Source organism: Dermacentor variabilis, chromosome 3 (assembly GCF_050947875.1).
Source record: "Dermacentor variabilis isolate Ectoservices chromosome 3, ASM5094787v1, whole genome shotgun sequence".
NCBI lineage: Eukaryota > Metazoa > Arthropoda > Arachnida > Ixodida > Ixodidae > Dermacentor > Dermacentor variabilis.
In genome coordinates, this window is record NC_134570.1 from 210,046,717 (window position 1) to 210,066,901 (window position 20,185).

At 49.5% G+C, this 20,185-nt stretch overlaps 1 protein-coding gene across 3 annotated transcripts in view; it reads left to right on the forward strand.

Moving 5' to 3' along the window:
• The window catches only part of LOC142576615 (uncharacterized), a 501,274-nt gene that overhangs the window by 78,256 nt on the left and 402,833 nt on the right, over nt 1-20,185 (forward strand). The window lies entirely within an intron of this gene.

A 20,185-nucleotide genomic window follows, 5' to 3' on the forward strand; every position in this document is an offset into this window, starting at 1 on the left:
CCTGACGTGGATGCCTAAATTCCTGTTCGCGTGCTCGACATTCAGTTTATGTTCTTTGAGACTTTCGTTTGTGCATCTTCCAGTTTGCCCTACATACTTTTTCTAACATTTCGAAGGTATCGAATACACTACGGCTTCTGCGCAGTCCGCAAAGTGGCTTTGGTGATTTATCTGCACCCTCGCTGCTTTATCGGCTCCGACGATGCTACGTCGAGTACCAGCCCGGCGACCATGTTTGGGTTTGGACCCCAATACGCCGATGAGGACTCAGTGAGAAACTATTGCGACGCTATTTCGAACCATACAAGGTCATCCGACATATAGGCGCACTGGTGTATGACGTCGTGCCAGCCGGCATTTCGCCTTCACAGCGGCGCCGCGCACGATCTGAAGTGGTTTACGTGGTGCGTCTTAAACTTTTAGGCACGCTGACGAACTGTTGTTGTTTCTTTGCCACGGGTGTTTCTGTTTATCACTTTCGTTTGTTTGCAGCATCGGGTCGATGCTTTTTAAGAGGAGGGTATTGACACGTGTACTTGTTATCCTTATTGGGCGACCACGTTTCACCACCTAACAAATGTTATCGCACAGCGTAGGACGCACCCGCTTGTTTCGGAATTTCTGGAATGTTATCGATGGTTCCATCCGATGTTTGTCACCAAACCTTGTGTAATCCGATTGCATGTATGCGCGCGCGAATAATGTAGAGCTTTCTGCAAGACACGCGGGTCCCAGTGGTCACTCTGGAACATTCGAGGACTGATGTATAAAAGCTGAAACGCTTGACCCGTTCATCAGATTCGACTGTGTTCGCCGCTTTGGTTGAGCATTGAGTGTAGCCTGCTTTATTCTGGGCACAGGTTCGTCCAATAAAGTTAGTTTCGCCATTCACAGTTTTGCTGCTGTGTCCTCAACCGTCACTACCACGTGACTATAACCTAGCCGAAGAAGACGCGAGAAAGTTGATTCCGAAGGCGAAGAAGTAGAGGGCTGTGATGGGCTGAAATAAACAGTGATGGCCACCTTGTCGGCCCAGTTACCTGTTCTGTTACAAATTTTTTAGCCAATTCTACCACTATAAACGGGGCTTCAAGTTTTGTGTTGGTACCGCCATATCTTTTCCGCAACGGAACCATATCGCTATATGCAACTGCGGGAATATTATTGTTATGACGTTTGTCAAATGCTCACTTCATCGTTTCCCTCTGCTTCATTTGCTGTTCTGAACATTTATTCGTTTCCTTCAAGTTACGCTTCTCTGTTATTCCAAGTGTATCGGCCGCAGGCAAATTATGCAGGCTCCTCAAAGGCGGTGTATAGAGCACTGCATCCTAGAGTGCTCGTATGAAATCTATTGTTGTGCAACACAGCTGCTTGCAGAGAACACGTCCACCCTCCTGAGAATCCTGGGTACATACTTAAACATTGTTTTATATCTCGGATAACTGGCTCTGCTAGACCATTTGCTGATGGATAGATGGACCTCCAGTAAACTACAATGTCATCAATGTAGAGGTTGCAAAAGCGTCCAAGATATGGCTTCAAATAATTATTCATCTTTTGAAACCAAGCTGGCGAATCCTTCCAACAAAAACGCTGTCTATCATATTCATATATGTAAAAAAGTGTCATAAATGCTGAAAATTTTTTGGTCGCCTTTACTAAAGGCACTTGCCAAAAGCCCTTCCAAAGATCCAAGCGAGAGAATACGCTGCAACCGCCAGTTTCGTTGATAATATTGCCGGCGTGTGGCATCGCGAAATGGAACATTTGAAATCGTTTGTTGATTTGACGGTAATTGGTGCAAACTCTGTACGTTCAGTCTTCTTTCAGTGCTATAGTGATGCGTGGTGGAAAGGTAGGCCTGGGCGGGCGGATAACAGCAACGTCGAGCATCTTCTGCAGTTCTACCTTGAGCCGTATCTTCTTATCTCGCGACATGTTGTGCGGCCTGCGTTTCACAACTGTTGTATCTCGAAGCTCTAACGGTACTTTAAAGTTGGATGTAGCCACAGGATAACCTCCTACACAGAGCAGCTCCTGGTACATCCTGGTGTAATCATCCGCTATAGTGGGCTACCGAAGGTTTTCACTATATAAGGAGAACGATGATAACTGAGGATCATATTGAGTAGTAACTTGGCCATCCCCAATATAGATTTAGACGGAGCTCTTGCATTACTGCGCGTGACAAAATAATTTCATATTTTACTCCATTGAGGACCAACGCTTTGGTCTTGATACTCTTGCTCTGACACGTGGCGATTACCTCCGCCCGCTCATAGTGCACTTGCTTTTTCCCGTCGCATCCACACACACTCACTGGAAAACCTTTCACTGGGTTCAAGTCCGGAATATGTTCCTTGTTCACAAGGGTGATGGAAGCTCCATTGTCGACGAGCGCGCGGAGTCCTTTTCCATTTATATGCACCAGAACATATGCCAAGTTGGTGCGCTCAACAAGAAATATCTTGTGTTGTGGTCGGGGTGAATTGTACTCAGAGGTGTGTGTAGCTGCCTTACTGCTCTTTTCTTGATATGCGACTTGTTTATATGGTTGGGCAAGTTCATCTTGGGATTTCACATTACTATATATGCTCACAGGTTGCACAACATAATAATACAGCTCTTTTATATTGTGTAGTAACTCTTCTGTGTTTGACTTTCGAAGCTGAACATGACACCGCATGTCTTCCTGAAGTCCCAGCAAAATGAGCGCGACCAATGAAGCCTGCGATAGAGCAGTCAGCTAAATGCAGTTGTCTCCATTTCTCAAAGAAATAGTCAAGAACCGGCCCGGACTTGTACTTGTAAGACACAGCATTATCCCAACTTTGAAGCTTGTTCTCTCCGAATCAGAGAAGAAAGCTATGTTTCCACTCATTCCATGGGCATTCACCTTTTTCAGAAGCTCGAAGCTCGTGCCAAATATTTGCGCTCGCTCCTAAGTACAGATGCATCTCCATAACTTCGTCTTTATGCTCTCGCGAGCAATTCCTGTCACAGGCGTATTCGCAAAAATCGAGCCATTCCGGGACACTTCCTGTGTACGACGAGTCGTAGACCTCCGGCCTGGCAAGCTGCATGGGAGTCTTCCTCATGTGCCGAAAGTTTGCTCGCAAAAAAATAATCGAATATGTGCTGCTGATGCTGGCTATTAACTTCATTATATCGTGAATCAGCACACTTGCACTGTGTTCCTTCAAATTGCTGTTACGAGATGTTACTTCCGTTTTCGTGAAGACTGGGTTTGCTGCGGTGGAACTGCGAAGCTTTTAAGAACGCATAGCGTCTGCGTCATGCTGGAGATCACTCATGGCAATATTGAAATTCCTCGCCAGCGCTCGACTTCAGGTAGACAAGTTGCAGTAATAAGAGTTCAATATGGCAAGTGCTCACCCGAACAGGACCACTCTACACTGTAGACGCAGTGTGCAACGTTCACCGGCTTATCACGGGAAACTGTAACCTTGGTGCACATCGTCCATGGAAAATCGGTACGGCTCAGGCAAGTAGCTCAAGGTTTGATACGCGACTGCGCCAAATTTGTAAGAGAACAGGTAACTGGACCGACAGGGTGGCCATTCCTGTTTATTTCAGCTCATCGCAGCTACCCACTTCATCTGCGGAATGACTTTTGTCGCTTGATCTTCGGCTAGGTTACAATATTCTCAGGCGCTATTCCCGCACACTGAAGTACGCATCCTGCCTAGCATGGAAGAATGCGCCAGAAAGACGGTGAAGACGACGACCACAGTAGCGCTCGTGTTGTCGTTCTGCCATCGAGCCTGCAGCCGTCTCTCTCTATATATTTTGTAAATACCATTTGCTAACCGTTCAGGCTACCCTCATCCCCGTGGTATTATGGTGGGAGGTGCGAGGTACCCACAGGGTAAAACGAAGCTCCGCAGCGAAATGCTTGGCTTTCTCCACGATGGGGGAAGGATGATTGGCGCCCACCAAGGCGACTACAACGACAAAGGTCATCTTGTCTCAGCTAAAAGACCCAAGCACTGCGGGACTGACAACGTCGATATCGGGGACTGGCTACCACTGTACGAGCGTGCAAGTAAGAATAATCACTGGGATTAGACGATTTTGTTGGAAAACATATTCCACCTGAAAGGAATAGCGAAGGTGTGGTTTGCGAATAATGAACACGATATTGGGAGCTGGGATGCATGCAAGGAAAAGATGCGTTCACTGTTCGGCTAGTCTGCAGATAGGAAGGCAGCAGCAAACGAGCTGGCATCTCGTGCGCAGATAGCGAGAGTCATACCTCACTTAGATACAAGACGTGCTTGCCCTTTGCCGCAACGCCGACGACGGCATGACGGGGACTGAGAAAGTGGGCCACGTGCTAAAGGACATAGCAGATGATGTCTTCAATGTGCTAATCTGCAAAGACCGCGACCCCATCGATGCCATCATCTAAGAGGGCTAGCACTTTGAGGCCGCCAAATATCGAGGCATTGCCCATCATTTCGCTCGACTTCCGGACATGGCAGCAACATGGTCGTGCGAAGACATACCTGAGCTGTCGGCGCCGCTGACCGTAGAACATGTGAAGGATATCGTCCGCCGTGAACTTGACGCTGTGTCTCTTGCTTCTACGCGCGGCCGTACCTGGGACCATAGCTCTCAGATGATTCCACTTGTCGAATCTTTCATGAGGAGCTATCCAATGCTAGCCAGGCCTTTGTGTGCGCCCAGATCCTTACCAGCCGATCGATCGCCGTTCCTCAATTCGCACGCCCAAGGTCAAAGGCCGCCGTTCCGTTCTCGCAATCCAGCCGAGGAATACTGATGACTGTCGATTTGATTTAACTGCCATCGTATTGGGCATGTGGCCCGCCATTGTAACAGCCAGTGGTACTGGTATCAGGCGCCCTATGAACACAACCATCGCCCTGACGTGGATCATGGCCAATTTCAGCCCAACCAAGACCCTCCCCAAACCACCGGCGATGACGCTCCCTCCATGTCGTATCGTCGTTCACTATCCCCACGTGGTCACCAGTCTCGTTCGCCGTTGTCTCGTCGCCAGTCGTCTCGCTCGCTCCAATTCCGCCACCCTACGTCTCCGATTGAACGACTCTTTCGGGATAAATTGACGATGCAGCTCCCAGAGGTGATGCTTCATCGACAACTCGCCTGCCAAATACTCTGACTACACTGCAGACCAGAACCTGATAGACGTTAAACTGGATGACACACATGTTGTTGCTCTGGATGATACTGGGGCTCAGATAGCAGTGATGAATTCGGAGCTTCGTCACCGCTATAAGAAGCTCTTAACGCCACCCACAGTACCGCTCATTCGTGTCCCCGATGGCGGAACGTTTACTGTGCTAGGGATGTGCTACGCTCGAATAAGTGTTACTGACCGATCCAAAAGCGTACTACTTGCCGTGCTCGAGAAATGCTCCCACGAACTCATCCTCGGTATGGATTTTCTGTCTTCTCATTCTGTCCTTATTGACTGTGGAACCGGCTTGCTTCAGCTAGACTTACCGTGGCACGATGACGCTTCTACTGCACGCAAACCGAGCTTGTGCTCAGTGGATTAACGTCGTTTACTTCCTCAAGCCGTTATGTATGTAAATTTGCGGTCTCTTTCTCACATTCCCGATCGCGAATACATCTCGACCCCGATCGTGGACGTCGTATCCACCAAAAACGTCGCTCTTCCTCAAACCCTTATTACATTTACGGATAATCGAACGTCTCTATCCATAATGAACTTTAGCTGGTGCAAGCAACTTATCCCAGGCGGCATGGCTCTTGCCCAGATCTCTTCTATGGATGAGTGTGCCGTTTCTACATTCCTCAAAGACACTTCTTTGTCTTCTGCCCCTTCATCTTCCTCGAACAATGTCGTTGACGGTGATATTGAGAAGATGGTTGCATCTGACCTCTTTCCTGCTCAGACAGCCGATATGCGGCCCATATTGAAATCCTACCGCGACATCTTTGATTTTAATGACCGTTCTTTGGGACAGACATCTGTGGTAAATCATAAGATTGATACTGGGGACGCCAGTCCAATCATACGACGTCCTTATCGCGTGTCCTACGCCTAGCGAGAAGTGATATGGCGTGAAGTCGACAAGATGCTTACCAAGGACATCATTCAACCTTCATGCAGTCCTTGGGCATCTCCGGTCATCCTAGTCAAGAAGAAAGATGGCAGCTGGCACTCCTGCGTAGACTACGAGCACATAAAGTAATGCGCAAGGATGTCTACCCTCTGGCGCTGATCAATGACGCTCTCGGCTGTCTACACGGCTCTGCCTACTTCTCTTCTATAGACCAGAGGTCACGATACTGGCAGATGTCCGTCGATGATCAAGCGCGTGAAAAGACCGCATTTGTTACGAACGATGGACTTTACCACTTTAAGGTAATGCACTTTGCACTGTCTAAGGCCCCTGTCACATTTGAAAGGATGATGGACACCGCATTTCGTGGTACAAATGGTCAGCATGCCTCTGTTACCAAGACGATGTCATCGTCTTCTCACAGGTCTTCAGCTCAACTTTGCTAAATGCCGTTTTGTTCGCATCGAAATCACTGAGCTTGGCCACCTTGTGAGTGCTGAAGGCATACAACCTGCCCCAGAAACAATTCGTGTTGTCAGACTTCCCTAGACTTTCACTAAAGACGCGCGGAGATTTGCCTGCTTGTGCTCCTATTTTCGACGTTTTGTCAAGAACTTCGCCGATGTTGCCCGCCCACTCATGCAAATTTTGAGGAAGGTGACGTCATTTTCTTGGGGTCCTGAACAGGCCCCTGCGTTTCACACGCTCACGACTTTACTTACACCCCCATCCATCTTGGCCCATTTTGACCCGTCAGCCCCCGCTGAACTGCACACCGACGCAAGTGGGCATGGCATCGGTGCTGTCCTCGCCCAGCAGCAACAAGGACGAGACCGCGTCACTGCCTATGCCAGTCATCTTCTTTCCCACTCAGAGTGAAAATGTTTGATCACTCAGCCCGAGTGCCTCGCACCAGTTTGGGCTTTCGACAAGTTTCGATCACCCTTGTTCGGGCGCACCCTTTCGGTCTTCACAGAACACCATGCGCTTTGCTGGTTGTCTTCCCTCAAAGATCCGACTGGACGACTTGGTCGCTGGGCACATAAACTGCAAGAATGCAGCTTTGACCTCGCTTACAAGTTTGGCAGACTGTACCAGGATGCGGACTGCCTATCCCGTCTTCCAATGAATCCTTCCGACTTGTCAGCGCACGATTCGGACGCCTGCGTCTTCGCGATGTCCGATTTAACCGACATTAGCAGCGAACAGCTCCTCGATGCCAATTTGCGATCAAATATTCACCGTCTACGCTCTCTTCACTCTGCTGCGCCCCTATAATTATTCGGCTTCGTGACGGAATCTTATACAGACGCGACACCAGCTCCGATAGCCCAGAGCTTCTCCTGGAGGCAAGGCCTCCAAGGCAAGGCGGTGGAGGCAAGGCCTCCACCGCTCTGTGCACCGATATGTTGCTGCTTTTGAGTCCCGCCAGCGCCACAAGCATCCATCCTTGTCGCCTACCGGTCCTCTTCAGCCTGTAGACATTCCTGGTGTCCGGTTCTACCGCGTCGACCTACATCTCATCGGGCCATTCCCAACACCTTTGACGGGGAACAAGTGGACTGCCGTAGCTGCGGCCTACGCGAGACGATATGCTATCACACGGGCACTGCCGACAATCTGTGCCACTAACGCTGTGTAATTTATCCTTTAGGACATTATTATTCACCACGGCGGTCCACGGCAGCTGCCGACCGAGCATGGTCGCTCATTTCTGTTCCAAGCCATTGACAACCCTCTTCGTTCGTGTTCCATACGTCACAAGCTGACAACTGCTTACCATCCTCAAAGCAATGGGCTTATCGAGCGCCTCAAACTCACAGGGACCACAATGCCCTCCATGTACGTTTCCTCAGACAACCGTGATTGGGAGAGCACCTTGCCTTATGTGACATTTGCCTACAACTCCTCGCGCCATGACAACGCGGGCTTTTCCCCCCTTTTATCTCTTGTTTGGCCGCATCCCACATTGCCCATCAACACTCTTTTACCATCACCTGTGCACCCGGTTTCAGACTACGCCCGCGCTGCAGCTTGTCGGGCCGCAACGGCTTGCTAGATTGCAAGAGATCGCCTCTATGCCTTCCAGCTGTCCCGGAAGGCCTGCTACGATCGCCCATCACACAGTCGTTAATTACTCTCCGGATTCTTTGGTCCTCCTCTGGATGCCTTGCAGCCACGTTGGCTTGTCGCCCAAGCTTCTTTCCCGCTACTCCGGCCCTTATAGGGTACTACGCCATATCTCTGCTGTCACGTTCCAAATCGCTATATTGGACAGTCCACCATCTGCCGCGTCCGCCACTGATATCGTGCACGTCTCTCGACTTAAGCCTAATGTTTCCTGACACGATCCTACTGCTCCTTAAGCGCCGAGACGACGCTCTCGACGCCCAGGTTTTATGTTGCGCGCTATTCCCGCGCACTGAAGCCCGCATCCTGCCGACCACGGAAGATTGCGCCAGAAAGACGGTGAAAACGACGAGTAGAGTAGCGCTCGTGTTGTTGTTCTGCCATCTAGCCTGCAGCCGTATTTCTCTCTATATATTTTGTAAATATAAATTCCTGTCTCTTTCGGCTACTCTATTCCCCATGCCAATGTATATATATATATATATATATATATATATATATATATATATATATATATATATATATATATATATATATATATATATTGTAGTGGGTAACATGCATGTGGCGCTGTGCGAACTGCCACCGCTGCGGCGCGAGACCCGACCGCTCGAAAACAGCTTTCATTACGCCTGATGGCCTGTATGAGTTTACGGTAATGCCATTCGGCCTCTGCAATGCGCCAGCGACATTCGAAAGAATGATGGACAATATTCTGCGAGGCCTCAAATGGAAGACGTGCCTGTGTTATTTAGACGACGTGGTAGTTTTCTCCCCTGATTTCACCTCTCACCTCTCTCGTCTACGCGACGTCCTTACTTGTCTTGCCACCGCCGGCCTTCAACTTAACTTGAAAAAGTGCCGCTTCGGCGCCCGCCAGCTGACCATACTTGGACATGTCGTTTCCAAAGACGGCGTCCTTCCCGACCCTGACAAACTTCGTGCTGTCGCAGAATTTCCGCGGCCGACTACACTGAAAGAGCTCCGAAGTTTTATCGGCCTTTGCTCGTATTTTCGACGCTTTGTACGCAATTTTGCCTGCATCATCGCTCCTCTGACGAAGCTCCTGGCTGGCCCAGGTGACCTTCGCGATTGGACTCCGGCATGTGACCAAGCCTTCACCACTTTGCGTCGTCTGCTTACCTCACCACCTGTTCTACGCCACTATGACCCGACTGCACCGACCGAAGTTCATACGGACGCCAGTGGCGTTGGTCTTGGAGCCGTCCTTGCGCAACGCAAGCCTGGCTTTCCGGAATATGTGGTTGCATATGCGAGTCGGGCCCTCACGAAGGCAGAAACCAATTATTCTGTCACAGAAAAAGAATGTTTGGCTATAGTTTGGGCGTTACACAAATTTCGCCCTTACTTGTATGGCCATCCGTTCGATGTTGTGACAGACCACCACGCGCTCTGCTGGCTTGCGTCACTGAAGGACCCGTCAGGCCGTCTTGGACGTTGGGCTCTTCGGCTCCAAGAATTTGATATTCGCGTCATCTATCGATCCGGGCGCCAACATTCTGATGCCGATGCACTCTCCCGATCGCCCTTGAGATCCGACGAAACGCCACCCTCCCCCGTAGAGTGCCCGGTTGCTACACTTGCTGTTACTGACATGCCGTCTGAACAGAGGAAAGATCCGTGGATTGTGTCTCTCATTGACATTCTTCACAGTTCTTCGACGGCTACATGCCCTCGAGCCCTTCGTCGCCAAGCCACCCATTTCGTGCTACGGGACGCCATCTTGTACCGCCGAAACTATCAGCCGGATGGTCGCAAATGGCTGCTAGTCATCCCTCGCCATTTGCGCTCCGACATATGCACGTATTTCCAGGCCGACCCCCAACAAGCTCATGCTGGCGTCCTGAAAACCTCGAGCGGCTCCGTCAGCGCTACTACTGGCGCGGCATGTATTCTTATGTCCGCAAATACATTCGGTCATGTGTAGCCTGTCAGCGATGCAAGACATCTCCTCATACGACTGGCCCTCTGCAACCTTTGCCGTGTCCTGCACGTCCTTTTGATCGGATTGGCATTGACCTCTATGGGCCTCTTCCATCCACTGCTAAAGGAAATCGCTGGATAATTGTTGCAGTAGACCACCTCACAAGATATGCCGAAACTGCTGCACTTGCTTCGGCTGCTGCTCGCGACGTCGCCGCATTCATGTTACGGCATTTCATCTTACGGCATGGCGCACCGCGAGAACTGCTCAGCGACCGAGGCCGTGTCTTCTTATCCGAAGTTATTAATGAGCTACTCGCCGCTTGCCGCACTATTCACCGCACCTCTACGGCGTATCACCCACAGACTAACGGTCTCACGGAACGGTTCAACCGCACTCTGGGTGACATGCTCACCATGTATGTTGCGTCTGATCATTCCAATTGGGACGATGTCCTCCCTTTTGTGACGTACGCGTATAACACCGCCGTTCAGGCTACCACAGGCTTCTCCCCATTTTTCCTTCTTTATGGACGTGAACCATCCACTACCCTCGACACCGTGCTACCATATCATCCGGATGCCTCTGAATTCACCCCTCTTTCCGAAGTTGCTCGCCATGCTGAAGAGTGCCGCCAACTGGCTCGCTCGTTTACGTCGGATACCCAAGGTATCCACAAAGATCGACGCGACAACGGGCAGCCCACACAGTCCTTCGCCGTGGACTCTCACGTCTGGCTTCAGCTGCCCTTCCAATCCCCTGGCCTTAGCCCAAAGCTTGCTCCGAAATATCAGGGTCCGTACCGGATCGTCGCGTGTACATCGCCGGTGAATTATGTGGTCGAACCGGTGATGCCATCTTCGGACAAACGCCGCCGTGGCCGCGAGACGGTTCACGTCAGTCGCCTGAAGCCGTACCACGACCCCCTTATCGTGTCATCACCTTAGGTCGCCAGGATGGCTCCTCTTCGCCGTGGGGGCAATTGTAGTGGGTAACATGCATGTGGCGCTGTGCGAACTGCCACCGCTGCGGCGCGAGACCCGAGCTCGGGCTGCTGATACGAACGGCTAGGACTCGCGATCAAGAGCGACTTGCGATCCCTCGTACGAGCTGCAATAAACCCCCTTTCAATATATATATATATATATATATATATATATATATACAAAACGAAGGTGGTCAAGGTTTGTAAGCGGTGATGCTGGATAATACTACCTGTGTTAGTTCTAGTAGCAGCACATGGCTACCCTAGAAAGCGAATGGAAAAACGGCGCCGCGACAGCTCCCTTAGTACAGCATCGCACGCAGGATGCAAGGACACACGTTCGTTTCCCACTTGCGGCAAGTTTATTCCTCCACTTCCATTTTCAATAATTTATCATTTCTTTAATTCAATTGGTAAGTACAAGCAATTTCCCCTCTGTTATTTCAGTATTTGTGTGCTGGCTTCTTATTATTTAATGATATTTATATTGCACGCGCTAGTTACGCTAGAAGCCGAGGATGAAGTGTGCGTGGTAGCTGCTGTAGAAACGAACAGTAAACGTTCATTAACTTGTAATTGACTACTTGCCTTTTCCTCTCGCGACAAACTGGTGGAGGAGCGGGGTGCGCATCCAACGTATGCCTACTGGTCCTGTAGCAGAAGCTACCGACGTCAGTAGCTCAAGGATGGCAGAAATCCATGGAAGCGGCCGTCGCCTCCGACGTCTTTCACCATAATACAGTCCCCTGGCAAGCTCGGTGAGGAAGAAGTCAAAAACAATCGCAAGCCAAACCAAGTGATCCCAAATGCTGCTGTACCATGCATTGCCAAGTCGCCTTGCTCGCCTAACCAGTTTCACAGTGACGCCTTTTTGAGGACGTTGAAGACTGGTGGGACCATTTTGACCGGGTCGCCGCCTTAACGACTAGAACGATCGCCGTAAGTCGGAAGAACGTGTACTTTTCCCTTCTGGACGCGGCAAGAGTATGGTACGTGAACCACAGGGCCTCATTTACCAGCTTGCAAAAGTTTTACCGACTTCTTCGCGACGCGTTCAGCACCCCCGAAAGGAAAGAAGGAGCCGTAGAAGCATTGTCTTCTAGGTTTCATGTGCCGAACGAAACCGTTGTCACGTTCGTTGAAGACATGATGCGCTTGTTCCGTCGGGCCGATCCACTAATGCCAGATGACAAGAAGGTGCGTCTATTAATGCGAGGCATAAAAGAACAGCTTTTCGCGGGACTCGTGCGCAATCCTCCTACAACAGTGTCTCAGTTCGTTCATGAGGCAACAGTTATGGAACGGATGCTGGGGCAGCGGCTCTCGCAGCATGAACGCCAGGCCACCATGGCTGCTGCATTCTCTCTCGTACCTGCAAATGATGACAGGGAGTCCCTTACCGAAGTAATACGGCAAGTTCGTGAACTGCAGAAGTCATATTCTCGGATCCGGCACTTCCTAGTGCCACGGCTCTTACGGAAGTCATTCGGGAAGAAATCGGCAAAGTGGTTCATCTCTCCCCACCAATACGTACCGAACCCCCCACGTTCTCCTACGTGGATGCTCTTCGGGTTTGCGTGCCGTTGACGGGCCGTTTCTCACAGCCGCCTGCTGGAATTCCTCGACGCTTCTCAAGTCCAATCCACCGCACGAATCTGCCAGCAGCCTTTCATCCTGGTCCGTGCTACTCTACAGTATGCCGCCCGCCTGACAACAGTCCGTTGTGCTACCACTGTGGGGAGCCTCGTCACATGTATCGCGACTGCCAGTACCGACGGATTAGTCTGCGGGGATACCACCCGGACGCCCGTTGCCCGCACTATGGCGAACGCCCGCGCGTAATCGAGGAATACTTAGAAAGTAATCGGCTTTCTCTTACCTCGCAGTGAAGACAGTTACGGTCGCCATCAACTCGTCGGTACGCGTCACCAAACCGCGCTCGACCCACCTTTGATTCCACTGGAGTCAACGGTGGAAGCCCGCGCCGGGGAAACTGAAAACTGCGACCTCCGGGGATGAGGCCGCTGTCACGCAAACCGTCAGATGTCCTCCGCCGACGCCACCCCCTCACGACGAACCGCTGACGCCTTCATTCCAAACTGACAAAAGAATGTCCGCTGCTCTTACTGCTTCCATCGGCGGTTATCTAGTAACTGCACTTGTCGATGCGGGAGCTGATTACTCGGTTATGAGTGCCTCACCGGCCAGTCGGCTACGCAAGGTGCTGACAGCATGACGTCTGACTACGGCTGAATGGCACTACATGTCACCCATTGGACTAGGCACTGATAGACTTGCAATTTCTACTTAGACTTTCGTAGCGTCTTTCCTTGGGGTGCCCAAGTGTTCTCGGCTGGTTATACTGGGCATAGATTTTCTCTAGGAATAATGGGCGATCATAACCCACCGGGAATTGTTCGTGACTTTTTCTAACTGTTTCTTCGGATTCTAGTGCGGATGATGAACATCACCGTGCGGCTTTACGCGTGGCCAATGACTGCGTGACGTTACCGTCTCAAAGTAGCATCTGCGTCCTCGTTGAATGCCCCCAAGACCAACTAGGATTAGGCATCGCCGAAGGTAACCTTACCATTTTGCTGGATCGAGAAGTCGGCGTCGCACGAGGTCTCGTAAAGCTCCAAAATAGGCAGACCACGATCATGGTTGCTGAGTTCAATGGCGAATGCAAGCACTTTGCGAGGCATACCACCTTGGCCTACTTTGAAACGGTGACCGAGTCCAGCGCCTGTGCTTTCAGTATCGACAATCTCGATTCCGGAACCCAGCCATGCGGACTTGACCAGTCGCATCAACGTCAATCCACAGCTAAACCAACCCAAAAAGGTGAGGCTCCTTACTCTGTTATCGTCATTCAGCGACTGCTTTGCCGCCACGTCGAAGGTCAAACAGACTCCTTTAACCAAACACCGAATAATCACTGAACCGGACGTCCAACCTGTTCGCCAACACGGTTATCGCGTGTCACAGAGAGAACAGGATGCTATTCGTCATCAAGTTAAACCAGTGCTAGACGACCATGTCAATCAACCATGGACATGTCCTTGGGATTCACCTGTTGTATTCGTTAAGAAGAAAGATGGTCCACTACAATTCTGTGTCCATAATCGCAAACTGAACAAGATCACGAAAAAAAGACGTATAACCACTTCCTCGGATTAACCACTGTTTGGATCCCCTGCGACATGCCCGTTACTTTTTTTCAATGGATCTGCGTAGTGGGTACTGGCAGATGGAAGTTGACGAACGGGACAAGGAAGAAACGACGTTTAAACACCCCACGGTCTTTATCAATTTAAGGTCCTCCCGTTTGGATTGTTTCGCTCCTGCCACATTTCACCGTATGATGGACACAGTGTACTCTGACCTTAAGTGGCACTCTAGTCTACTTAGACGATGTAGTTTTTTCCACCACGTTGGAACAACACATCCAGCGGCTTGAGGCGGTTCTTCAAGCAATCCGCACCGCCGGCCTTTCTCTGAAGCCTGAAAAATATCACTTTGGCTACGAGTAGCTTAAATTTCTAGGTCATATGGTCAGCAGCGCCGGTGTGCGCCCTGACCTTGACAAAGCCATGGCAGTTGCTCTGTTCCCGATACCGAAGACAAAACACGATGTCCGCCGATTTTTAGGGCTTTGTGCGTATTACCGCCGTTTTGTGCCCAATTTTTGTGAGATTGCCGCACCTTTGCAACGACTCATCAAGAACGACGTCACATTTGTTTACAGCCCGGCACAATCCGACGCCTTCTACGACTTTCAGCGACGTCTACAGACACCACCGATCCTTGGTCAATTTGACACCGAGGCAGGCACAGAAGTCCATACTGATGCTAGTAACATTGGTCTCGGAGCGACACTCGCACAGCTTCAAGCTGGCGTTGAACGCGTTATTGTGCACGCCAGCCGAACGTTGTCTGCTGCGGAAAAAAACTCAGCAGCTGAAAAGGAATGTCTGGCAGTCTAAATACTGACGACGTCTCTGGTTTCTATGTACTCTTCTGTCTTCAAACCTAGCTCAACAGCAACGCCAAGATTCCCAGCTCCAGCCTTTGATTGAATACCTTGAAGGAAGCCGCCCACAACCCTGGCGGCAGTTCGCGCGTCACTTGTCCTCTTTGAGCCTACGCGGTGACATCCTATACAAGCGAGACTTTCACCCTACGTCAACCGTTTTCCGGCTCGTTGTTCCCGCTCCTCTCCGCGACGACGTTCTACGTGCATGCCACGACGAACTAATGCGTATCTTTGTTTCACGCGTACTCTGCCAAGGGTCAAGCAGAAGTACTACTGGCGAAAACTCACAAAAACCGTGAAGCAGTTCGACAGAAGTTGTCGAGATTGCCAGCGTCGCAAAGTTCCACCACTGAAACCAGCCGTCTGCTTGAGCCTGTAGGACCTCCTTGCTCAACTTTTGAACAAGTCGGGATGGATTTACTGGGCCCGTTTCCCAAGTCTTCGGCTGATAACCGCTGGATCGTCGTCGCCACCGATTACCTCGCTCGATACTGCGAAACGCAAGCCCCTCAGCGAGTTACTGCTTCACATGCAGCAATTTCTTTGTCAAAAATGTCGACATGGTGCTCCCGCTGTCGTCATCACAGGCCGTGGTACGGCATTCACCGCCTAGTTGGTCCGTGATATTCTGCAGCTAAGTGGAACAACGCACTGTACGGCAGCTGCGTGTCGCCCACAGGCAAACGGGTTTACTGAGCGTCTCAAGAAAAGGATTGCGGGTATGCTTTATATGTATGTATCATAAAAATTAGGACGAACTGCTCCCGTAGGTGACATTCGCGTATAACACTGCGCTTCAAGAAACCATCGGGTTTCCTCGTTTTCTTCTGGTCTACGGACCCCACGTCACCACTGTGCTCGACGTGATGCTCCTACCAACTTCGTCTCAACCTACCAGACCAAATACAGACGCCTTGGTTCAGCGTGCCGAAGCAGTTCGGCACCTTGCACGGCAACAAATTCTATCCCGAGAAAGTCAAGATGCTCGTCGATACAATATACGCCATCGTGACGTCACATACAACCCGGGAGATCTCTCAAAACTTTTTGTGCGCAATCAAACAGGCACAAGGAATAGGAGCAACACTAGGACGAGCGCTCGTCCTTGTGTTGCTCCTATTCTTCGTCCCTGTTTGTTTGCGCACAAAAAGTTTTAAGATGAATCTGCTCCAACAAGGCCAACTCGCAGTTATGCTCCCGGAGATCTCGCATGGGTTTGGACCCTTATCCGTCAACGAGGGCGCGCAGAATAATTATTGCGCCGATACTTTGGACCTTACATAGCTTTGCATCGTCTAGGTCCCGTCAACTACGAAGTTATTCCAGCCGAAACTTCGAACCACTCCAGCAGACCACGTTCCTCTGACATTGTTCACGTTAGCAGGATGAAGTCCTACCACTCGCGCTGGCTATCATCTACAAACTTTGTGGTGCGACCCCTGTCGTCACGTCCGTAGCCTTTCTTGTTTCTTTTATTTTCTCCTTGCGGCGTTTAAAATATCCCCAACTTTCCTTTCTTTTCTTTTATTTGAGGGGGGGGGGCTACCTTTCGTCTAGTCGCATGGAGTATTCACTCTTCTTTTCGTTGTTTTGGAGGGAGGGGTAATGGCACGTGCTAGTTACGCTCGAAACCGATGATGAAGTGTGGTAGTAGCTGCTGCAGAAGCGAACAGTAAACGGCCGTTCGCTTGAAATTGACTGCCTGCCTTTTCCTCTCGTGACAATATATCATTGCATAATAAGAAACTAGCACACAAAGACTTCAATGATAATAGAGGGGAAATTACTTGTACTTACTAATTGAATTAATAGGACACACCGATAGGACACGCTGCTGCGAACATCTCAGCCACAATTTGCAGCCGTGCGCGACGCGTGTAGCTTGCAAAGAGAGCGCTCTTTGCAAACGCTCTTTCTTCAACAGAAGCCTGCTCCTCACTCTTTCCTGGACACTCTATTTCGTAATATAGCGGATTACCCTAAGCGGCTACAATTGGCCAAAGGCTGATATCAAGAAACGTATTTTGATCAGTGAACTTCTACCTACTCTTACTGTGTATATTTATTGACACAGTTTATAAACATCAGGAAGTAGGCGAAAGTGTTCATTCGAATTAGATAATATACACGTATTTCCGGTACACGCCGAGTATCGCCTGCTCACGCTCGACTGCGCCCGCCCGTGTATAAATAAAATATTGGCCGCCTTGCTTAAGGGTGCCGCAGCCGTTGGCTCTCGCTAATTTGAAGGAGTTTTGAACAACCAATTAGTGCGCTGTAACGCAATGCTAATCCAATTTTAAAATTAGCGCTCCACAATTAGTCAAAATTTCGAGGTCACCCCCACTTCGGCTGCCTGTCACGCCACGTAAAGAGAACCGCGATATCTCCTAATTTGATATCACGTAGTGTACATTGATTATGCATGAATTGACTGAACGAAAGAAAAAAATACTTATTTTTGATTCGGCGCCTTTTCACCATTAGCCATCTGCTATTGGCCAAGAGTTTTCGTGCTGCGCCCACTTCACCTGTCTGGCATGCGACGTCAAAATGCTCTGAAGACTCACCACGTCGAAGTGACGCATACGCGTCAAAGATTCGTTCATATGCACAAGAAAACTGATTTGTTTGTCTGCATAGTGGGAGGCTGCCCCGTTCCGAAAGTAATTGATAATGGCCGTCCGTCGATTGCTCGGGCACGGGCTATTCGCACGTGCCGGAGAGCATAGGTTTATTTGCTTACAATAAACTCTAGCGTGGCATTATAACGTTATCCAGCCATTTCGGCATGTGTACCGCGCTGCTCTGCCAACTATTCTTTGCTGAGGATCAGCTATACTGACATGTTTAACCTTCCGTTGCATGCCGCCACAATTTTCGACATGCCACTGCAAGCTAAAGGAAAGCGGACCAATCGCAGGCACAGGCTCCACCCTTACCTTCCAACTATCTATTTTAACTGCGCCGGCTGGGCCCCTTCAAAACTCTCTCCACATGAGCGTGCTCCTCGCCTCTTGTAACCCAATTAGATAAGAGAAATTGCTCAGCGCAGGCAAGTTTATTCGCTTTCAAAACAAAAGTAACTTGCTGTAAACAAGGAGAGCGTTTAACTGGAGTGTTCAGACAACGCTGCGGGTCACCGCCCGATGCCTGCGTTGTAGATTAGTAAATTTTGCGTCCGCAGATTGGTATGTAGCATCTGTATGTAGACTGCTACGTAGCACAGATACCGCGGCCGCCGCGGAGTGCCGTAGGGTGCCGCGACGAGTCCTCTCGAAAGCATCCTTTATGTAACAAACCATGCTTGTTCTCTCTCTCTCTCTTCGCTGGCTAAGAACAAACGGCTCTCTGCGGACATCCGCGTTTGGCGCGTCGTAGGTGCCAAAATCGAAAGAAGTGGCATCTACGTGAACATCCAAGATCAAATTTCAACTGCGCGCCCAGGTGCCTTCAGTAGGGGGTGAGTTGTGCGCACGCCCTGCTCGGCCGTAGACTTCGCAGTGCAAGTAATTGAAGAAAGAGCAAAAGAACCGCGTACGGGATGTTTCATTGCCAATAATTTCGCTTCTGCTGAACGCATTGAAATAATTTTTGCGGCTAACTATTTCTGAAAAAAAAGTATTTTAATTTCAAATGCATTCTCCGTATCCGTTACTGAGTGGTTAAAGGTACACTTAGCGAAGAAGCTCGAGAACAAGTTATGGTCTGCGCGAATAGCAATGTTGTGTTGAGTAACGTTAGAAGACAGGAAGACAGCTAAGTGAATGAGAAAGCAAACGGAGAGATACGATATTGTAGTTGGCAATAGAAGAAGAAAGTGAATCTGAGCAGGTTAGGTAATGGGCAAGACAGATAGCCCGTGGATCATTAGAGTTAATAAAAGGTTCCTAAGAGAAGGGAGGCGCAGTTGCGGGTGACAGAAAATTAGGTGGGGTTATGGAATTAGCACATGTACGCGCGCAAGCTGCAATCAGCTAGCAAAAGACACAAGTAATTAAAAACCGCTATGAGAGGCCTTCATCTTGCACTGCACCTAAAAATAGGCTAATGACGATGATGACTAGTTACAAGGCCTGCAGCGGCTGATAAATGAATCTAGTCGGTGGCAGTCTGTATGCGGGGGACGTCACCTGTGATGATCGGAATTTATTGGCATCTCCATTAAATGGGCCGACAACGAATAGGCGCCTAGCCTGCTTAAGCTAATCTAGAATTGCATAAACGTTAATCTGTCTATCTTTTCTTTTATGTATCCTTACTCTTACCTGCTCCTTCAAACACCTATTTCTGCCTTGTATTCCTGCGGCGCATGAAACCTCATCAATTTGTTCCTGCGTTTTGTCCACCAATACTCAACACGTCTCTGCTTTTAAACCCAGTGCTTCTGGAAGGTGAATATTACCTACGGGTTTCACATTGTGAATACCTTCGCACTCCATTAGGATTGAAATTGAAATTGAAATTGAAGTTTATTCAAAATAGGAAAGCACACAGGAAATGTTGTACAGGACATCTGGATCCCTAGCTCAAGGCTAGTTGGGATCCATGCTCGTTATTTTGCACAATCTTAACATCAATACGAAGTATAAGTAAGTCATATATACATAAACATTCATTTAAAGCACGAGGCAGGGTACGTGTATTAGCTACGAGAAACCCACAGAAAGGAATCTGTATTTAGTAAATTATACACTGCAAGTGAAAAAGGTAAACTGTGTACACCATCCAGATGAAAACTATGAAGATAATCCCATTATCACTATCAGTGATAATGGGATTTCACTGATAGTGAAAAACATTTTGCTTGTTTTACTTCTGTTGGTAGGCCTTTCCATAGGAGTGCTCCAGTGTTGCTTAACCTTCGCCTTCCATATACATTATGCATTTTCGGCAAGAGAAAATTTCCCTTAAGTGCGCTGCGTGTATTGCTTCTGGAATGTAAAAAATTTGATACACTCAAAGGACAGTTAGTGGTTATGCTGTTA